We start from the raw sequence: 20692 nt of genomic DNA on the forward strand, positions 1-20692 counted from the left end.
CCACTGAAAGAACCAGTGAACCAGTTTAGCTGGACTGAAGAAAGCCAGAAGACAAAATGGAGAAATCAGTATACAAATTTCAAAATGTTGGCCTCCAAGCCTTAAACATCAAACTGAAGACCATGAGTTTTTATCTTAGGGGTGATTCTGGGGCACCCACCCCACCCCATTTTTGTTGATCAAGGAAGCATCATGATGGAAGAGCTGCTTCAGGAAAATTATAGCTCTACAGCAAATGTACGGGATGTAACTGAGCCAATAGAAAGACACGAGGCAGGGAGGTCTGATAAGAAACACCAATCTAGGAAAAGGCTCTCTTAAGAAAACATAATGGCCTTTACTCAAGTTAACTCATCTCAGCTTTAGTATGTTGTATATATGCATTACTGTTTAATGTGTTAGTTTTCTAATTATCAGCTCCCTTTTTACATGTCAATATGGTCTTTATTCAACAAATAAAAAAATATGACTGAGTCACAAGAATACAGTATTAAAAAACTCCATTTTTTTTAAAGCAAAGTTCAAATTCAGGTTTTGATTCACATTAGGTTTCATTGCATTACGAATTTCACAAAGCTAAAGATGAGAGTATCTCACTACCAGAGTATCTCAGTCCGCGATCGAGGCAGACGGGAGAATGTGGTTTTACAGCCACTTTGATGCAAAAAAAACATCAGCTGCTTCTGCAACCCTGTGACAGAGACTTTAATAAGAAGAGGTTTACTGCTAAAATAACACTCTGCACCTGCTCTGGGGGGCTATGTCCAGTGCTATTTTATCATTATCTGTATTTCATGTGCCTTTGCCACAAGCCTTTATTTTGTTAAACAAACTCTAACATATATCCTGCCAGAAGAGAAAATATTTATTCAGATCAGAGAAAGTCTTTTAATATCTTAGGGCGCTTTGGATGGAACTCTTGTTTCGAAAAAATATGGAAGAAAGAACACACACCTTATGTGCACTGCATTTCATTATCCATTCAACCACAGATAATGTTTAACTGTGCAATACAAGTGCTAAATAATCTTAAATTATTCTTGATCTACCACATCTAGAGATAGGCTGAAAACTTATCTCAAAAAGCACTCCTAAGTTTCCATTTTATTTGACAGGATGAAGTATTTTATTACAGGTTTTATTTTCTTAACATTTATTTACACAACTGTGTATAGCATTCAATAACATCTGAAAAGCTGTAAATGTAGTTATAGGTATTTTACACACACACACACATATACACACACACACACACACACACACAGTACTTCTGTCAGTTTCATGAATAAGAAATCCTTTTCTTTACTTCATTACCATAATTTGCAAACTAAAGTCAATGGAAACACATTAAAATACTTCACATTATTCAATATTTGCTATGTTTACCAGATATTTAAAGCTTTTCCCTTCCAAAGTGCTAATGTTCTCAATAATAAAACAATTACACATTTTGGAGGCATAATAGCAACATTCAAATGAATATTTACTCAAATAAATAACAATGAAGCAATAAAATACTCCATTTAATTGCATGTTTTTGTCCATTATCCAACATCATGTCCTTGCAGATTATAATAAACCTCAGCCAAGCAATGGAGCTGAAGAAACCAGATCTGTAAAGCGAACACTGGAGTTGTACTCCTGCTTGCCTTGCGACCCTGGGCAAAACATCTCAACTCTCTGACTTCCATCTTCCCTACCTGTCTCACAGACCCATTATGAAATCATGTATTTGAAAGCACCCTGAAATTTAACACTAAACTGTCTCTCGGTTGTACTGATGAGAAAGCCAAGGACGAGAGAGGAAATACCTGTCTGGCCCAGAGTCAAAGCCAGAGAGCAAGAGAGTCAATATAGCTGTGTTAGGTTCCCCAATAGGCAGACTAACAATTGTTAGGACTTCAGCAGAGAGTGGGACAGGGCGGCTTCCACGAATTCATGCCAAATTCTGCAATCACCCAATCTAGAAGTACATTACTTTAATTCCAAACATACATGGAGTCTTGTAACATTTTTTTAAAAAATAGCACTTTATTTTGATTTACATATGGGATGTACACCATAATTTTCCCATGTTTGGGACAACTGAAGACCTTAAATGGTCTCTCAGAAAATCAGATCTTCTACTTTTGCCTTCAATTCTCTTTCCACTAAACTACAACTGCTATTAGGTTTGTCTTAGTCTTCTCATGCTAAGGGTTTTCAACCTTCATTGTAAAACATTAAAAGTACAAAGCCATTTTAATGTTCGACTTTAAGAACATGCTTAATTTCTAGCAACTGTGAAAAATCTGTTCAAATGAAGCTGAAGTTTACTAAACACAGGTAAAAATTTCTTACATTATCACCAAGTGTGCACGTTTCAGTCCTACCCAGCAGTTTATTACTGCAGAAACTGTCAAGGTTCTGACTCACGGATAGGTAAGGCTAACGAAAGGCTTGTAAAAAGCTAACAAATTAGAATGGGGGAAGGCTTTGTTTTGGGGGGTGCACTTTGTTTTGTTTTGTTTTAGCATTTAGCAGTCTGTTTTGCAACCTGTTCAGAACTCCTTGCTGGAAGCTCCCAGGCTATCACAAAAGAACTGGATGCTTATGCAACCATTACTCTCAGTTTACGGTCTGAGATAAGAAACAAAGAAAGATAGGTGCCCAGCAACAGAAGCACTGCAGGAAGAATTCAAGTTGGTCCCCAACTTTCAGAAGCTTAAGTTAAAACAAGTGAGCAAACAGCCAGTTTTCCCCCAGCAACTCCTTGAATCCTCAGGGCTCAGTGGGCTGGAGATTTCAACTGTCAAGATTGTGTTAGATGAGAACAACTCCTAAAGACGAATGGAAGCAGAAAGCAGAAAGACTAGTGCCTATTCAGAAATTGCCTGCCAAGATCCATTTCCCATAGAGTTCTCCAAGGTCTAGGTTTTGGAAATGTGAGCTCTGGAGCATATGACAAGTCACAGGTCTCTGTGGCAGGCAGGTGAGAATGAAGAAAGGATGGATGCTCTAGTTCCTGTCTCTAAACAGCCCTCATCTCCCCAAAACAAGAAGTGGCGGGACTTTTTGACAATCCATCTGGAATTACAGCATTTTAATTTGAGCTGGTGTAGAAGCAATACAGAAGCACTATGAGATTCTAACAAGGACATTGATACCTCAACCCTCCACATTGCAGGTAAATTTGGAGCATAGTTCAGGGATGATCTGTGATGGTCACCAAACCTCTATTTGGTGTCTTCTATACGCACAACATTATGCTAGCTGGACGCTGGCAGATAAACAAAAATAGACACTGTGATCTTTGCCCTAGGAGCTTAACTCACCACACCCTCCTTTACAGTGAAGAAAATACAATTCAAATTCCCCTTCTGATGTCATGTTTCTTAAAGATATATTTATAATGCCAAATGCTTCAGGGCACAATGAGTCAAGATAAAAACTTTACTGGCTTTGGAAGAAACTTAATTAATAACAGAAAGAAGTCTAATGAGGGTACACAATCATTTATACCACTAGTACATTTTATAATCTCTCCCTCTGCACAGGGTTGTCCAAATTACTTGTTATTTTTATGTGTGCTAGCTTTTTCTTCACAGCAACTCTTTGAAGCAGTCATTATCTCCCATTTTACAGGAGGGGGAGCTGAGGCTCAGAGAGGTTAAGCGACTTGGGAAAATCAATCAGCTCACAGGGCCCAGAGCGGGGACTAACATCCTAGAGTCTGGGTTCACAGAGGCCTCGATTATCCTAAGATCCGGTTTCTGTTTTTCTAAGGAAGACTAACTGAAGATAAATTCCCTCTGCATGCGTTTTTTTTTGTGTGTGTGTGTGTTTTTTTTTTCCCTGTCCTCATGGCCTCTACAAGCAATCCTCTAAGCCAATTATCTGTGTATGTTCCCTAAGCCATTTAGGCACTCTGTATTATTTGAACATACTTTCCATGAATGCTGCTAGCTCCCATTCTGCATTATCCCCAATGCATCTGCTTATTAGTAGGATTCTCTTCCAGATGAAATGAAATATAAATTCGACAATCCAGCACTAATGTGGGTCTTTACTGCACACCATTCACTAAATTTTCCCCTTCATTTCAAGATGCTTCCTCTAGCAAGTTATCTTCTTGGTCATGGAGCCCATTTTTTTGCACTGCCTACTAAGGAACCCGATTCAAATGACTGACTCATTATCTCTCATTAGTCACTGAACACTGGTGACTTGGTCCCGAAATATGCCTTAATGGAATTTAAATAGGAGAAGCATGTGATAACTTATAGCTTCTGAGATCTTGGTGGGGATATTGCCATAAGGGACCTCAGCACCTTGTGTGTGATGATTACCAACTCCACCCTGAGTGCTTCTCCAGATCCTGGCCCACTAGCAGTTCACTTTGGTTTTGGGTGCAATTCTGTATCTTATTTTCTGTCCCAAAATAACTGTCAGCTTTTAGGACTTCATAGTATAAAACAAGCAAACAAACAAATGCAAAAAATAAAACTTTAAAAGTACTTGAAAAAATATTTTATAATATTTCCCAAATCGTGGCAGGGAGAAGTCCTTCTTAAAGATGACACAATGCTTAGAAGCCATAAGAAAAAGCCTAATGGATTTGACCACACATAAATTAAAAACTTCTGAACAGGAAAAGAATATGCTATAAACAAAATTAAAAGACTAACAACAGACCAGAAGAGCTCTTACCTACCACCAAGAGGAAAACAAATAACTCAAAAAATTTGGAAAGAGGATATACACTAACCCTTCACAGCAGAAGACATATAAATAGGAAAAAGCCTATTAAAAAGATGTACAACTGTCACATGACCAGGGAAATATAAATTCAAATGAGAGCCTATTATTGTTTATCAAACTGGCAAAATCAAACAGACTTACAGTTCCTAATGTTGGTGAAAATGTACAGGACTGGGCGTACTCTAGCGTTGCTAGTAGAAGGGTAATTTGGGATGACAGTTTAGGAGGAGAAGAAGGCAGCTCCTATTAAAATTTTAGTGGAGAATATTCTTTGACTCCACAATTTTGTTTCTTTGAATCTATCTATGAAAATACTGTCATAATACTTTTTACAAAACTGTTTATAATAGTGATGACCTGAAGACAGCCTAAACGCCCTTCAGAAGGAAAGGGTAAATACCGTTGGTAAGTCCATTTAGTAGAACAGCAGGCTCCCACTAAGAAGAATCAAGTAAGTATCTTTTTACTAACAGGGAAAAATTTTGTTTTAAAGCAACTATGAATCATATATTACACACACACACACACACACACACACATATAGTATGTGTGATCAAACAATAAGATGAATGTTTTTTAAATAAAAAAATGTATTACAGTAAAAGACATATTGCTATTAATCCCCTTCAAACTACTCCCCCTCGCTTAGAACACACTTATCTCATCATTCTTGTCACTTTCTGAAGCAGTTCTGGAAGTCCTCTTTCGTGAGTGTCTTTAATTGCACTGTCGTGGACAGTGTCAGATCCGGTGAATAAGAGGAATGAGGACACACCGTAATGTTTTTATTTGACAGAAAGTTCCATATACCAGAAGCAATGTGTGACACAGAACATTTTCACAATGGAGGATGATTTACCGCACACTTTAAAACACACCTTCTCTCAACCATAGCTCACACGCGACTTATTGCACAGAATAAGTTGAAACTTGTCATACACGGTTACTAAGGTTCAACACACCGCTTCTTGTATTGAAGATCCCTGCCTTTCCATTGGCTGTCACTCAGCAGCAGCATTCATCATATTTTGTGATCATGCTGGAACAGAAAGCCTCCATGTCACACATTGCTTCTGGTACATGGCAATTTTTGTCAAATAAAAACATTATGGTGTGTTCTCATCCACTCATTCACTGGATCTGGTGCCATGCAACTTCTAGCTCTTCCCCAAAGTCAAAATGACGATGAAAGATAAACATTTTGAATCGACTCAGGACATCGAGGCAGCCACGACAGCGCAACTAAAGACACTCACGAAAGAGGACTTCCAGAACTGCTTCAGAAAGTGTCAAGAATGATGGGCTACGTGTCCTTGAAGCAAGGGGGAGTATTCTGAAGGGAATTAATTGCAATGTGTCTTTTACTGTAATAAATTTGTTTTTATTTAAACATTCACCGTATTGTTCGATCACACCTTGTATATATTCATATATACAGAGGGTGCCAAAAACATGTACACACATTTTAAGAAAGGAAAAAACTGTATTAAAATTGTAATACTCGGGGCGGCCCGGTGGCTCAGGTGGTTGGAGCTCCATGCTCCTAACTCCAAGGGCTGCCGGTTTGATTCCCACATGGGCCAGTGGGCTCTCAACCACAAGGTTGCCAGTTCAATTCCTCGAGTCCCGCAAGGGATGCTGGGCTCTGCCTCCTGCAACTAAAATTGAACACAGCACCTTGAGCTGAGCTGCTGCTGAGCTCCCAGATGGCTCAGTTGGTTGGAGCGCGTACTCTCAACCACAAGGTTGCCGGTTCGACTCCCGCAAGGGATGGTGGGCTGTGCCCCCTGCAACTAGCAACGGCAACTGGACCTGGAGCTGGGCTGCGCCCTCCACGGCTAAGACTGAAAGGACAACAACTTGGAAAAAAGGCCTGGAAGTGCACACTGTTCCCCAACAAAGTCCTGTTCCCCTTCCCCAATAAAATCTTAAAAAAAAAAAAAAAAAGTAATACTCAATATATATTGATAACAAAAGATGAATATAAATCATGTCTGACTTCTGCAATTACAGGAGATGCTCAAAGTGGTTACCATCAGCATGATTTTACTATAGTTTTTTCCTTTCTTAAAATGTATATACATTTTTTGGCACCCTCTGTATATATATTTTCTATAAAGTATGCATATATATTCATATATATATCCATATATCTATACATAGATAGATAGATATGCATACTTTATAGAAAAAAGTCTAGAAAATTACACTCTCAATAGTAACTCAAAAGAGGGATTAGAATGGAGAAGATTGTACATTTTATTTTACATTCTTTATTGTTTGAAAAATAAAGAATTGTGATTTATTATTTGAGGTTTTAAGCACAAACTTCTAAAACATCAAAGCAGATGGTGGCTTTGTACCACTTTACTGAATGGTCCTTACTGTGTCACATTAAGTACTGTCACCAGGTGGACAACTGCCCAAGTCATGGTATAAAATATCCCCACTCCTCTATGTCACACAATCCAACACCTGTCTTCACTGAGTTCACTTTTAAAAGATGGGGATAGCCAAAACGCAGCTGGTAGTAAATGTTTTACGGCTGTAAAACTGAGACTACATTCAGCTGGATTCTGTCTCACTTATGAGTCATCTTCTAAGTCAGCACGTCCCTTCAATACGTGGTGGTCGTGTGGCCAGTGTACTTGATTCAACAGGGAGAAAGAAGAAGTGAAACAGGAAGTAGAACTTGGGAAAAAGACGTGGCTGTTACAAAATCCAGAGCGCTCAATGGGAAGACTTGGGTGCAAGTTCTTGTTTTTTTACTTTTTATCCAGATGACCTTGAGCACTATCTGCTCCATTTTTTTGAGTCTCAGCTGTTGAAATGAAATAAAATCCCAGGGGGTGGCCGGTTAGCTCCGCGGGTTAGAGCATGGTGCTGATAACACCAAGGTTGCCGGTTCGATCCCCACATGGACCACTGTGAGCTGTGCCCTCCTTAAAGAAAAATAGAATAAAATGAAAAATAAAATCCCAGAGGGACATCACTATTTAGTTCATGTGCCTGGCATGAGGATTATGGTAAATGTGGTGATTAATGTGAAAGCCTTTTGCAATTGACAAAGCGTTATATAGGGTGTTATTCTTATCTCCTCCACATAGTTCACCACCTGGAGATCCTTTTCAGGAGGATACAATGCTCTTTAAAAATACAAATACCCTGCATCCTTTGACAACCTAATATCCATCACTTTAATCAAATAATCTGGCAACTAGCTGAGTTTGGTTTTGTGTTCAGAGGGTAGAGAAGCTGACAGGAGGGCACAGTGGCATTTGCAGCAGGAGGGCCAGTCTAGGTCGGGTATGAGAGTCCAAAGCACTTAATTTCTGCGTGGAACTGAGAAGAAAGGGAGAGGGACAATGTCCCCAAATTCCAGATGAAGGGGCAGCAAAAGCAAGAGAGGAACTAGAGCCCACGCAACTACCAGAGCTGATCTGAACACTGAAAATTTCCGTTTTCCAGGGTACCATTCTGTCTTCTTGTGGGAAAGAGGAAAAGGAAGGTGGAGACAGGGATCCATGGAAGCTTCCATCTTGTCTCTCCCCAGTGTTAATATCTGTTTAGGCTCAGAGCAACAATCCAAGAATTTCCAGATTACCTTAAAACTGTACACCCCAAAGTAAGAGCAACACCCTGATTTTAGAAGGTGAAGAAGTCAAATAGCCCCATTGTTTCATTGGTGAGAACTCTCTCAGGTTAAATGACTTCCTCAAAGTCACTACAAAATGGCTAGTTACTGGCAAAACCTGGTGCGAGGATTCAGGGCTCTTTGCTAAAGGGACTGCGGCTGTCTCCATCCCCTAGACACACGGGGAGTCGGTTTGAAATCATTCAAGGACTACAGGAGAGACAAATTTAACCCAATTCTAAGAATCGGGAAAAGCCATTGTCTTTTTTTAACAAATGATTAAAGAAAATTGCCAAATAATTTCCTTTTACTGGAAAAAACAAAACAAAACAAAAACAGGCAGACTAGTAAGTGTTTTTTAAATGTTTTACAGGCTGCCATCCACTGTACCTCTTGGCTTATGACTTTTCTGAAACACTCTGCCTCAAAGTAAGATTCCATCAGAGTCTGAGCACGCCAAGAAATTCCTCATTGTTCTGGTCTTTCAAACACAATGTGACCTACTTCTGTCCATTCCCTGCTTTACTCTGCTTGAACTATAAAGAAACGTGAATTCTCTGATTCCATGGTTCTGACTCCTGGCTTCGCAAGTAGAAAAAAATAATAATAAAAGGAAATCTACCATTCAGCCTAGGTGTCTTTTAATAAGAAGCCTACAGAAGTCTTCCTTTTTTCCCTTTTTATTCAAAAAAGAACAAGTCAGTAACAAGTTGCATGATAAGCAAAAGCAACTCCATATCTTTTCATAAATATTATTGAAAAGCTATCTACACTGCATAAGGAATAGCTTCAAGTCCTAGTTATGCCTATTTGACATTGAAAAATGTCTGAGTAAAGGAAAGGAAACTTCAAGTTTGCTTTTCAAATGCAATAGTAGGATAAGAAAGCAGCTACTTTGTACTGGGCCAGTGAATGCTAATTCTAGGAAAGATTTAGTCCCTAGAATTATTGCAGAATTATTCAACTGTGACTCACTAATCTAGATAATAATTGAGTCCATATAAGTCCCTATTTCTAAGTGAGTCTTAGGAGTAAATAAATGGATAGGAAATAAGACCCCAGTTTCAGATGAAGAGTAGAGTGGCGGGGGGGCTCCTGTCTTGATGGATGCAGACTGTACAAGAATACACGAAGGGGCTGTGCCTGGTCCCAAGAGTGTGGGTCAGGAGCAACAGTCTTCATGCTTGTTTGTTTGAATGCCTTTAGGTGGGCACCCAGCCATGGTCAAACGTGGTTCAAAATCGCATCCATTATGTCTGCCATAAACTACAACCATACCAATGGATGTAAAGGAAGGGAGAGAAGCTGTCACGAAGCAAAGGATAGAGACTGGGGCAAGCAACTGACTGGGTCAAATGCTTCCGTTTTTGTCCATTGCACCTAATAAATATTACAAACAGTAAGTGTGTTTAATTCACATGGAGGAAGGCTAGAAGGATTAGAATCCACTGTTTCCTCTAGTTTTTAATTCCTCTCATTCAGAAGGCAGCTTGCACAAAAACTAAGCTGAGGTCTACAACATTGTGGGAGACTACTTTTGTCTCCCCGATATTCATCATCCTGCTGTTGCTTAAATAACACTATATTTACTTATTTATAGAGCAAGTATTTCTAATTCCAGGTGATGACCATACTTGATCTCCTTTGCAGCTGGGATGTGATTCAGTTTAGGACAATGAGACTAGCAGAAATAACAAATATTAAGTGACAGGCAGCATGGCCTTTTCTTCTTCCTCCCTTCTTCCTGCCTGAATGAGGCTGTGATGTCTGGAATTCAGTAAACGTTTTGCAACCACGTGGGAAAAAAATAAGAGAAATCTACCAGAATCACAGAAGCATTGGCCCCAATATTGCCGAGGCCCTAAACCAAGCTAGCAACACCCTCCCCCACGCTGTCTCTGGACTACTTGTTAAATTAGAAAGACAAACTCTATTTGTTTAAGCTGCTTTAGTTGGGTTTTCTATTAGGTTGGTGCAAAAGTAATTGTGGCTTAAAAGGTTAAAAATAGTTGCAAAAATTGCAATTACTTTTGCACCAACGTAATATTAATTGCTGTCAGATACACTTCTAAACAAAACAACCATATTCTAACTTCTTACTAAATGAGGCATGAGATAAAATGTATTTATATCTAAGGGAAAAAAAAAACCTGTAAAAATAGCCAAAGTAAAACAGAGAAGTTAAGGAACAGCAAAGACTTAAAAATATGAGCCCTCCAGTAATCTAAAGCTTGCTGATGCAACAAATGCCAATCTCTTTACTCTGCTTTTAATCATAGCCACCAAAATGAGATAATTTCCTGAGAGCACAGATGCATTAATTCAGAAACTCTATTCCACATTCATATCCATATAATTTATCACTTAGACTGTCAAGGAAAGATCCCTGTTCTCCAAGAAGCTAAAAATGACATATATTTTACGTCAGTGCAGTGACTCCAAACAATAATTACTTCGAGTACAATTTATAAAGTACTGACTATGTACCTGACACTGGAGTTTTAAGTGCACTGTCTCATTTCACCTTAAGACAACCCTAGAAGTAGGTTTCATTAGCCACTTTTCACATATGGGCAGGTGGCGAAACTGAGCGTTCTTAGTAACATTATGTTGCCTACTCAAGAAGCACTGTCTGTTTTAAATTATTTTGCCACCATGGATATGGCTTGGGAGCCAGACCCTACGTTACAAGAGCTTAGCATGCATACAAGAAGTGCACACTTTCCCACAAATAAAGACTGGCCCGAATCTACGTCACTCAAGCTGCTGCAGACAAGTCACAGTCCTGCATTCCAAAAGCACAGACACCACTTTAGCCACCTGTCAAACAAGAGCGAAGGTAAGGAGTTAGCTGTCAGAATAAGAAAATATCTGCCTTCAATGAAAGCTTAAGTAACAAATAAATTTTTTAAAAAAGAAGAGGAATTATACCCAGATGACACCTAGGGAGTCACTGATAACAGGGCCAAGGTTTCTAACTTAACAGCAACCATCAACCTGAGGGCCTTCTACCTTTTCACAGCAAAAATTTCTTTTATGCAGCTTTAGCCACAAGGAGCAGAGTATTTTCACTGTTTGTGCTACAAGGAACCAGAGAAGTGTCTTCAGGTCTCCACCAACTGTTTGGAGCTGTCAAGGCTGGCAGGCAAATCAGAAAGGATGAAGTCAAGCTTGTCATAATTGCACCTTAATGACTGCACAAGCTGTAGGACTCCCACCTGCTCCAAATGTCAAACAACAATCCCCAGAGAATGTTCAGATTCCAGAGATATCCACAGCGCCTTGACATAATTTACCTAACATGCTTGAAATGGATTTTAAATGTTATCAGATTTAAAGGTCCTGGTTCCTAGAATATCTCTGCAAGCATCATCTTCAAATTCCTGGCGGCAGTCTTCAGTTGGGGACCACAGAGAGTTCCAGCTTGCAAGACTGTCAGTGTGAATTGGTCTTTTCTTCTGACCATCTTTGGATCAATTATAATTGTCAGGAAATGGGTCAGAGACCACCATTCATGAACTGTTATGGCTTAGTTATTGTACCTTCGTGTGGTTTCCTTCCAGTGTAAGACAAGGCCTACATTTAACCTGAGTTTGCATTTCAGAAATTAAGATTTTTGATGATGACTATACGAAAATTTTCAAAGCCCTTTCATATACCTATAATTTCAAACAAAAGTGGTGATCTGCTTTACACTGTATTGGAACAAAGTGAGTGAGCCAAAAGTCAAATAGAAGTTTACAAAAAAGTTTTCCACACAGGAGAATATTCAAAACGGAAAGAAACAAACAACAACAAAAAAAAAGTTGCATTTAGATTTAATCTGACGCTAGTGGCCATAACAGAGGTCACCATTAGAGTTCATTATCTCCACTCAAGACACGGCTGCCCCCCATGCTGTTGTGACTGTCCACACAGAATCTGGAAGTCTACAGAGAACTGACTCAGCTCCATAGCTTGGCTCTGAAAGGGCTTCTGAAGAGAAAAATCAAACCTATTCAGAGGGTTTTCCCATTCTGTATTCCCTCAAAAAATCAGAATCTTTTCAGAAGCAGTATTTTTTGTATTATTGCTGTAAAATTACTGTGTTTCCCTGAAAAATAAGACCTAGCCAGATCATCAGCTCTAATGTGTCTTTTGGAGCAACAATTAATATAAGACCCCGATCTTATTTTACTATAACACCGGGGTCTTATATAATAATATAATATAATATAATATAATATAATATAATATAATATAATATAATATAATATAATATAATACCAGGTCTTATATTAATTGTTGCTCCAAAAGACGCATTAGAGCTGATGGTCCTGCTAGGTCTTATTTTCAGGGAAACAGGGTATGTCACTTTAATTATGCCACTGTAGCCCTGTCAGCATAATAAATAATCTAAAACCCAGTTCTAAAAACAATCAAGAATTTTTTCATTCTCTCCCCTTTTTGAAGACTTATCTATTTCATGCCAAAACCTTATCAAATTTGCTTTAATTACAAAATTTCCTATCTCTGAGGATTTGGGTTTTATATCAAACAAGTTTAAACATTACTCCACTGCAAAGTGAGAGCACAAAACAAAGTTCACTACATATTATATTCTACCTCTATGTGAATGCCTGCTGCAAAAAAGCAAAAATGGTCTAAGAATAATATAAATGAAATAAGTACCACTTTAAAAAATAATAAATAACACATCAATATGGACTCAAAAATGGGTGAAATCTTTAGTGCTAGCTGAACAACCACTACATACAAATTATAACAAGGTCTGACAATTAAGTTCGGGAACTTATTGCAACAATGTTGCTTTCCTTTTTTGATGTCAGCGGGGATTATTCATTATGAATTTGTACCAACTGGACAAACGGTTCACCAAGTTTACTATTTGGAAGTGCTGAAAAGGCTGCATGAAAAAATTAGACAAAAACAACCAGAACTTTTCGCCAACAATTCATGACTGTTGCATCACAATAATGCACCATCTCACATAGCACTGTCTGTGAGGGAGTTTTTAGCCAGTAAATAAATAATTTATTGGAACACCCTCCCTACTCACCTGATCTGGCCCCCAATGACTTCTTTCTTTACCCGAAGATAAAGGAAATATTGAAAGGAAGACATTTTGATGACATTCAGGACATCAAGGGTAATACGACGACAGCTCTGATGGCCATTCCAGAAAAAGAGTTCCAAAATTGCTCTGAAGGGTGGAATAAGCACTGGTATCAGTGCATAGCTTCCCAAGGGAAGTACTTCGAAGGTGACTGTAGTGATATTCAGCAATGAGGTGTGTAGCACTTTTTCTAGAATGAGTTCGCAAACTTCAATTGTCCGACCTCATACAACTCAGACCCAAACCAATAAACATGCTAAGGATCATTTTTCCTCTAAGCCTTTAGTAAAAGAATGTGTGACCCAGCATTTTCTAAACTGTTAGCTCCATGAATATGAACATGTATTTATTGGATAAATGAAGTTTTGCTGTTAAGGAAGTTGGTGAGGGCTGCGTTCTGTATGTCAGTGGTGCCTTGCTTGGACATGTGCTGAAACAGACTGACTCACTACCTAAAAGCGGTCTCCCAAATGTGTTCTAAATGAAAATGCCTAGTGCCCATCCCCTCAAATTCTAATTCATTGAGTCTATGGAGGGAGGGAATTTGTGATTGTGATGCCAGGTTTAGGTACTACTGCTAAAACCCATGTTGGAGATTCACAATGCACATTAGCAAATTAAAGACAATGAAAAGCATGCGTAAGAAAAACCTGCTTACTTCCTTTAGCCTAATGTTCGCCATACTCATTTGTCCACGGAAACTCCTTCTGTCCTCCCTATTCCCAGCCCTCCCCCACAACTGTTAACATTTTTCCATTAAATAAAGTTCAGAAAACACTAATATAAGCAAATCCAGTGTTTTCATAACCCGTCATATTTTTAGAATCTCATTTTTATATACACTTGATTAGAAATGGAAAAATGGTACCAACAGGCATGTTTATAGTAGAAAGTTATCACAAAGGAATCCCTGAGACATATACTAAGTGGTTCCTATTCAGAGCTCAGTTTCCCTACCTCCTACACATACACCTACAGAAATATATTAATAGAAGACAAAAACGACGTCCAGAAGCAGATTTCCATAAATGTTCCAAATCCTTGACTTGTAAACCCTTAAAGGGTGGGAATAATTTCTTACTCATTTTGTATCAGCAACACTTCACACAGAGTATTAAATGAGTCAATGTTTGTTGCTGGAGCTGTTGGAATGAAGATTTCACATTATTATACTTACTAAACACAAGAAGGGAGTAAAACAGTTTATCAAGTTTTCCTTTTTTTTTTTTTAACATCATGAATCGAAGTAAAAACGGCTTATTGTTGCCTAAATTATCAGGCAACCAACCAATGTTTGAAGTCTACCACTTTGCATTTTTCCAATAATTTGAAGTCACCTGTTGAACACGTATTGCTCACTATTTGTCACCTTGACCCATTCCAAATCAAGGAAGGAAGGAAAACTGTAACAGACACCAGGAGGAAGGCTTTTGTGATATTCCGCCTGTTGTGCTTGACACTACAAATTACATGAGGGCAGAAATTCTGTTTTCCTTGCCGTATGCCTTTCATAGAGGTGTCCGATAATCATTTGGATTGTATCCTTTTTTAGATTGTGTGTATGTGTGTTTATAAGCAAGTGATCAAAGTTCTCCCACGGAAATGAAGGTTTCATGAGAGAAGAATGTTCATGTTGTCCATTGAGGTCGCCCCTGTTCTAGGACAGTGCCAGGCATGTTGCTCCATAAATAGTTGAGAATGGATGCGGGAATTAATGAATTCCACATTAACCACATGCATTTTTTAAAAATGTGCGTGCTCTTGAACCTTCCTTCCTCCCTCCCTCCTACAGACCTACCTACCTTCACAACCATCAATCCTCAAGTCCCAATTCCTCCCTTGCTATATCCTTGGTGGCACAGCCAATATATTCCATATGTCCTTGGATTACTTGGGAGGGTGACAGGTTAATTCTTTCTTTGTTCAAATTAAACCACGGGTCTCCCTTTCCCCAAGGAGCCTGGTTCCAGAGTAGAGAAAGATTGGAATGTGGAAAACCATTGAGTGAAAGCTGCAGCAAGGCTACAAAATAGTTTAGCACACAGCAGCATAGAGTTCCCAATGACCTTCTCTAACCTGACCTAGGATCAAAGAGTTGAGTGAAATAGAATGACTCCTAAGTGTGATTTAATCCTATTTCCCTCAACACAAAGAGAAGGTGAGCACCAAGCAATCCCAGTCACAATTTTACTTCGCATGAATTTTTTTCAGCTTAATTTTGCAGAGACATTAGAAAATAGATCGACAATGTTGGCAGTGTAATTTGCCAAGACTAAACGGAGCAGTTAATTATGAAGTGCTCAAGAGGTAAACCATCTCCAATTCAAAGCATGGATAGCTGGGGGTATATTTTTGGCATGATATTGAGAGGACTGCCGTGAATAGAAAAACAGCACTTAGATTAGTTTTTTGAAATCATGCAACTAATAAATATGTATTTTGTATATATTTCTTCAACAACCAACAGTTATACTGCTGCCAATAAGCATGTTATCTTAGGGGACAGACAGTGTCTGAGAGCTAAAACCTCGCTCTTTTTCAGCTAAATGAGACCTATACTTCCTGAGCTCCAAGTGGAGTGTTTGCTTTATACTTCCTAAGTAATCTCTTCTTCCTATCCATCTGTGTATTCCTAATTCTGCTTTAATTCCAAGCTTTGCTCAGAGAACTGTAGACTCTACAGAGGCCTTTGGGGACCTTTCAGCCTAGCATTGTCTATTCACTTTTACTTGGGAACCCTTTTTTCACTGTAATTTATAATCACTAAAAACCCTTTAGGAAATCTTTTAATAATTTCATCCTTTTTGCGTAGTATATGACAAGGGATTTAAAATAAAGCACTGCACTTGAGATCAATACATTATTAAAGATTTTATCATAAAGTTCATTTAGTACAATTTTAATACTATTCATTATGTATGAAGATAAATTTCAACCTTTCCCATTTAATAAGTAGTATATGAGGCTTAATTTACATTAACTTTATAAGAAAAATAATGATTTGGCTACAATTAAAATTTTAAACAACATTATATCAGATTTCATTTTAGGATCAAGCACATATTAATATGTACATTGAGTTTTAAATACCCAATATTGTTTCAGAAATAAACAAACTTTGTGATCTGATAGTTAAATCTTTGTATCATATGCTTAAGCAATTTTTTTGGTAATTTTCATGGTTTCCGGTTTTGATTTGCACGCACACCTCAACAAATAACCACACAGTGAGTATGAAAAATTTCTAATCTCAGTAAATGAAGAGCCAAAGTGAATGAAACAGGCACTGTGTTTTATATTTTTAGCCCCTCATATGCTATATAAGAACCCTAAACAACTCAGCTTAAGGATCTGTTAAGGACAATCAACATTATTAGCAAAATTATAATTTCGAAGCTTACTTGTCAACTTATTTGTATTTCAATATCATTGTTTCTTATGTTTCCTCTCTTCCACCAGAAATCCATTAAGGTTACAAATTAAACTATGCATATGTATTAATCTGCTTGGGCTGCAATAACAAAATACCACAGGCTATATGGTTTAAATAACAGAATATTAATTCTCATAGTTTCCAAAGATGAGAAGTCCAAATTCAAAGAGCCAGCTGTTTCAATTCCTGGTGAGGACTCTTCCTGGCTTGCAGACAGTACAGCCATCTTTTCACTGGGTCCTCTTATGGAGGATACAGAGCTCTGGTCTCTTCCTCTTTTTTCAACGGCACCCGCCTTACTGAATTAGAGCTCCACTCTTAGGATCTCATTTAACTTTTATCCCCTTCTCACAGGCCCTAACTCCAAAACCAGTCATTTGGGGCATTAGGGCCTCAACATACCAAATCTGTGTTGACACAGACATCCAGTCCATCACAGTATGTTTAAGAGTAAAAATAGGTTACGCAGATATAATGCTCAAGGCACCAGCCCTCTAGCCAAGTTACTAAGCTCTGAGCATGGTCATCTGACCTTCCCTAAATATCACAAATTTGCCCAGGAAGCTTTCAAATGGTTGCACTTTAAAAGAAAGGAAAAATTATTCTAGGGAAGAAGCACGAGTGGACACTGAAGCATTGAAGACAAAGGAGCCTGGCCATGTGGCCTGAGAGATAACAGAGGGAGAAACCAGCAGGGACCCTAGGACTAGGATTTCTGGGAGGGAAACCCTACCTAGGATAACTCAAGGGCCCCAACTGTAGCTCCACACTCTGACCCAGTCATGTTCAATTCCCCAGAGAAGCTCTGCAAGGTTCTAAAGGGCAAGTTCAGTGGTGAAACAAATATCAACGCAGCAGGAAGTGGCAAGATGATACCCAGAGCAGCATCAGGCTGTAACTGCTTGTGACCAAAAGCCAGAACCCTGAGCAGAATCAGAAACAAAAACCCAAACTCCAATTCCCAGGCCCACAGTAAGCAGATACTAAAAACAAACCAACAAGCCTGCGGTATACACTAGATCTCTATCACTTCTGGAGATTAAAGTTCCTTTCCCTCCTACCAAACCAGACTAGCATTCATCCTTGCTTCATACAATGAAGAGTTTAGCGATTGTTTCAGTGTATTAAAAATGATCAAATTTGGATTCATTTGATAAAGTTTTATACCAAAAGTATGACACCATTTCCATGTTTTAGCCTGAACCTGAGAGTCTGTTAAAAATTCTTTTTTTTTAATTTTTAATTTTACGTCATTTTTTAAATTTATTTATTTATTTATTTAATTTATTGGAGTGACAATTGTTAGTGAAATTACATAGATTTCAGGTGTACAATTCTGTATTACATCATCTATAAATCCCACTGTGTATTCACCACCCAGAGTCAGTTCTCCTTCCATCACCATATGTTTGATGACAGTCTGTTAAAAATTCTATGATCCAATTACCTTAACTGCTAATTAGCTAAGACCACAAAACTCTTCTTATTCTTAGGATTGGACCTAATATCCAATCACCTTTCAGTGGTCTTCACTTTTGGGACTTTCATACAACTTTGGAGATGAAAGGTTTGAAAATGATTATTTTTCATTATTATTTTTTTCATGGAGATTTGAAAAATGATTATTCTGAGGCAATCCTAGAGAGCCACTGGAAAAAACAATGCAAAGTAGAAAGAAAGCATGCTCAGTTGACCACATTCACAGAATAGAATGCTAGGACATGCTAAATGTCCTCAGCACTTAGCCTCTAAAAATTTTATCACCCCAAAATCCATTACAGTCAGTTCTGTTACAACAAAACATATGCATTCCTAAAATTCTCTATGCTACGTAAATCATGCAATAAAAACCATAGGGCTTATAAGGAACGTAGGGTTAGGAGTACACACTCGCAAAGGATATCAATAATATTAAATAAAAAGCAGAAGCTTAAAAACAGTAGCACGATTTACATGTGTTAAATGGTTAACACACACATACATACTACAATTCTAATGGCACTTTACCTCATAAAAAAGCCTAGAGTTTGCCTAGAATTGGGTGTGGGAATGGATGCAGCTTGTAAGTTATTCCGAAGCATGGCAGAGGGATAAGCTTACATCGGATGGAAAGCTGTGACATCAAATGTGGACAGGTGAGGCTCCTAACACATGGGTGAAGAAAGATTGTAGGTGACTGGGATTTACACACATATGCATTTGGGGTGGAAATGAGTGGCGTTCAGCTGGCTGTAGTTTTCTGCATTCGCCTAGTGTTTCTTTAGGAATAAATGGCACATAAGCAAATGTACCATTTGCCTTATGTTTGTTCTCCAATGTATCAATTGCTTCGAAGCAAATTCCCATTTTCAAAACAAGTGTTACAGCAGTACTGACTCAACTAAGAATTGATTCAACTTATAAAAGAAAGAAAGGCTAAAATTCAGAGATTAGAAAGCTGGGAATGATTTAAGGACTTAAGGCCTCATATCACAGATATTAAGATATGAGTATCTTTGATTTTTTTTTAAGGGTCTTTCCCCTATCACTTAGGACTCTCATAATTTCAAGTCTCAATCTAAAGTAGAGAAGATACAAGAGGAGAAAAGTTTTAATAGGAAATGCAAATGGTTAGGTCAGGTCCTTGGATAAGGTGCCTCATCAGACACGTAATACCTAGGTACCTTAAGAGTTGCTTGGGAAGCACACATAATTATTATTCAAGAAGCACACTTCTACTGGTTCAAGTGAGAGAATACATATAAGCCAAAAACATAGATGTGAAAAGAGAATGTTTTCAATTTGCTGGCTTCTTTCCATCGTACCATTGTGAGGTTCACGGGACAGCCAGAGATCTGGGGTACACAGTAATTTCTAAGACAGTTATTATTAGTAGCACTGCTACAGAAATAACTATTTGTTTTGTTTGGTGGGAAATGATTAGAGGGCCCTATTCATCTACTTTCACAGGTTTGAAAACATCTGCAAAAGAACTCCATCCTTTTAAAAGCAGCCCTATTTTTTCAATAGGTATGTAGGAAGCATAGAAGTCAGGAAGTGCCCTTCTCCAAATTCAACTAAAGAGGAAAAAGAACAATTTTGCACTGATTCTTAACCAACGTGGACTATTAGAATTTACTCTGAAAACATTTCAATATTGAATATTCAGTGAGTATTACTGAACACCTACCATGTATCAAGCATTGATGCCATCTCCCAGAACAAAGTCTAGGGTGGTGGCAGGTGGAACGTGTATTATTCAAATACTTCCCAGATGAGTCCTGTGAACACCCCCAGGTATAGAGTCACTGATTGAGAACATGAAAAGGTATCACATTTTATGTAAGGGGTAAATCCAGTTGAAATTTCAGGGAATAAAGTTTGAAACCTTGGAACAGAAGAAAAAGTGCATATAAAGTATCTGTGATTTTTTCCCCCTTGTTTGTTCGTTGTTCCTTTGTATTAAGAAGGAGATGTTTGGGATATAACATGGGAGGGGAAACTTTTAAGGTCTCCATGAGTATGCACTACTCTAAGCCATTCTTACTGATTTTGAATAGAAGGTAAAGCCATCCTGATGACCATTAAAGAAACCAAAAGGACTTAATGATAAAGACACTGCACAATGCGAAATGGGGTGAGAGGTAGCTGTGGGAGAGAAACAGGCTAGAAAAGCTGGGCCCTATCTACCTACTCAATCTCCAGCCGTCCCAAGAGGAATGTTTGAGTCAGAGTCAAGGAAATGAAACATTTCCTTCATTGACAGCATCCGCTCTTCAGTATCTACATT

The 20692-nt window shown here is 38.3% G+C and overlaps 1 protein-coding gene across 5 annotated transcripts in view; it reads right to left on the minus strand.

The window, feature by feature from the left end:
• The window catches only part of FAT3 (FAT atypical cadherin 3), a 634277-nt gene that overhangs the window by 528082 nt on the left and 85503 nt on the right, over nucleotides 1-20692 (minus strand). The gene's annotated exons all lie outside the window — the stretch shown is intronic.

This window comes from Rhinolophus sinicus, chromosome 14 (assembly GCF_057876585.1).
Source record: "Rhinolophus sinicus isolate RSI-liver-muscle chromosome 14, RSI-T2T, whole genome shotgun sequence".
Classification (NCBI taxonomy): domain Eukaryota; kingdom Metazoa; phylum Chordata; class Mammalia; order Chiroptera; family Rhinolophidae; genus Rhinolophus; species Rhinolophus sinicus.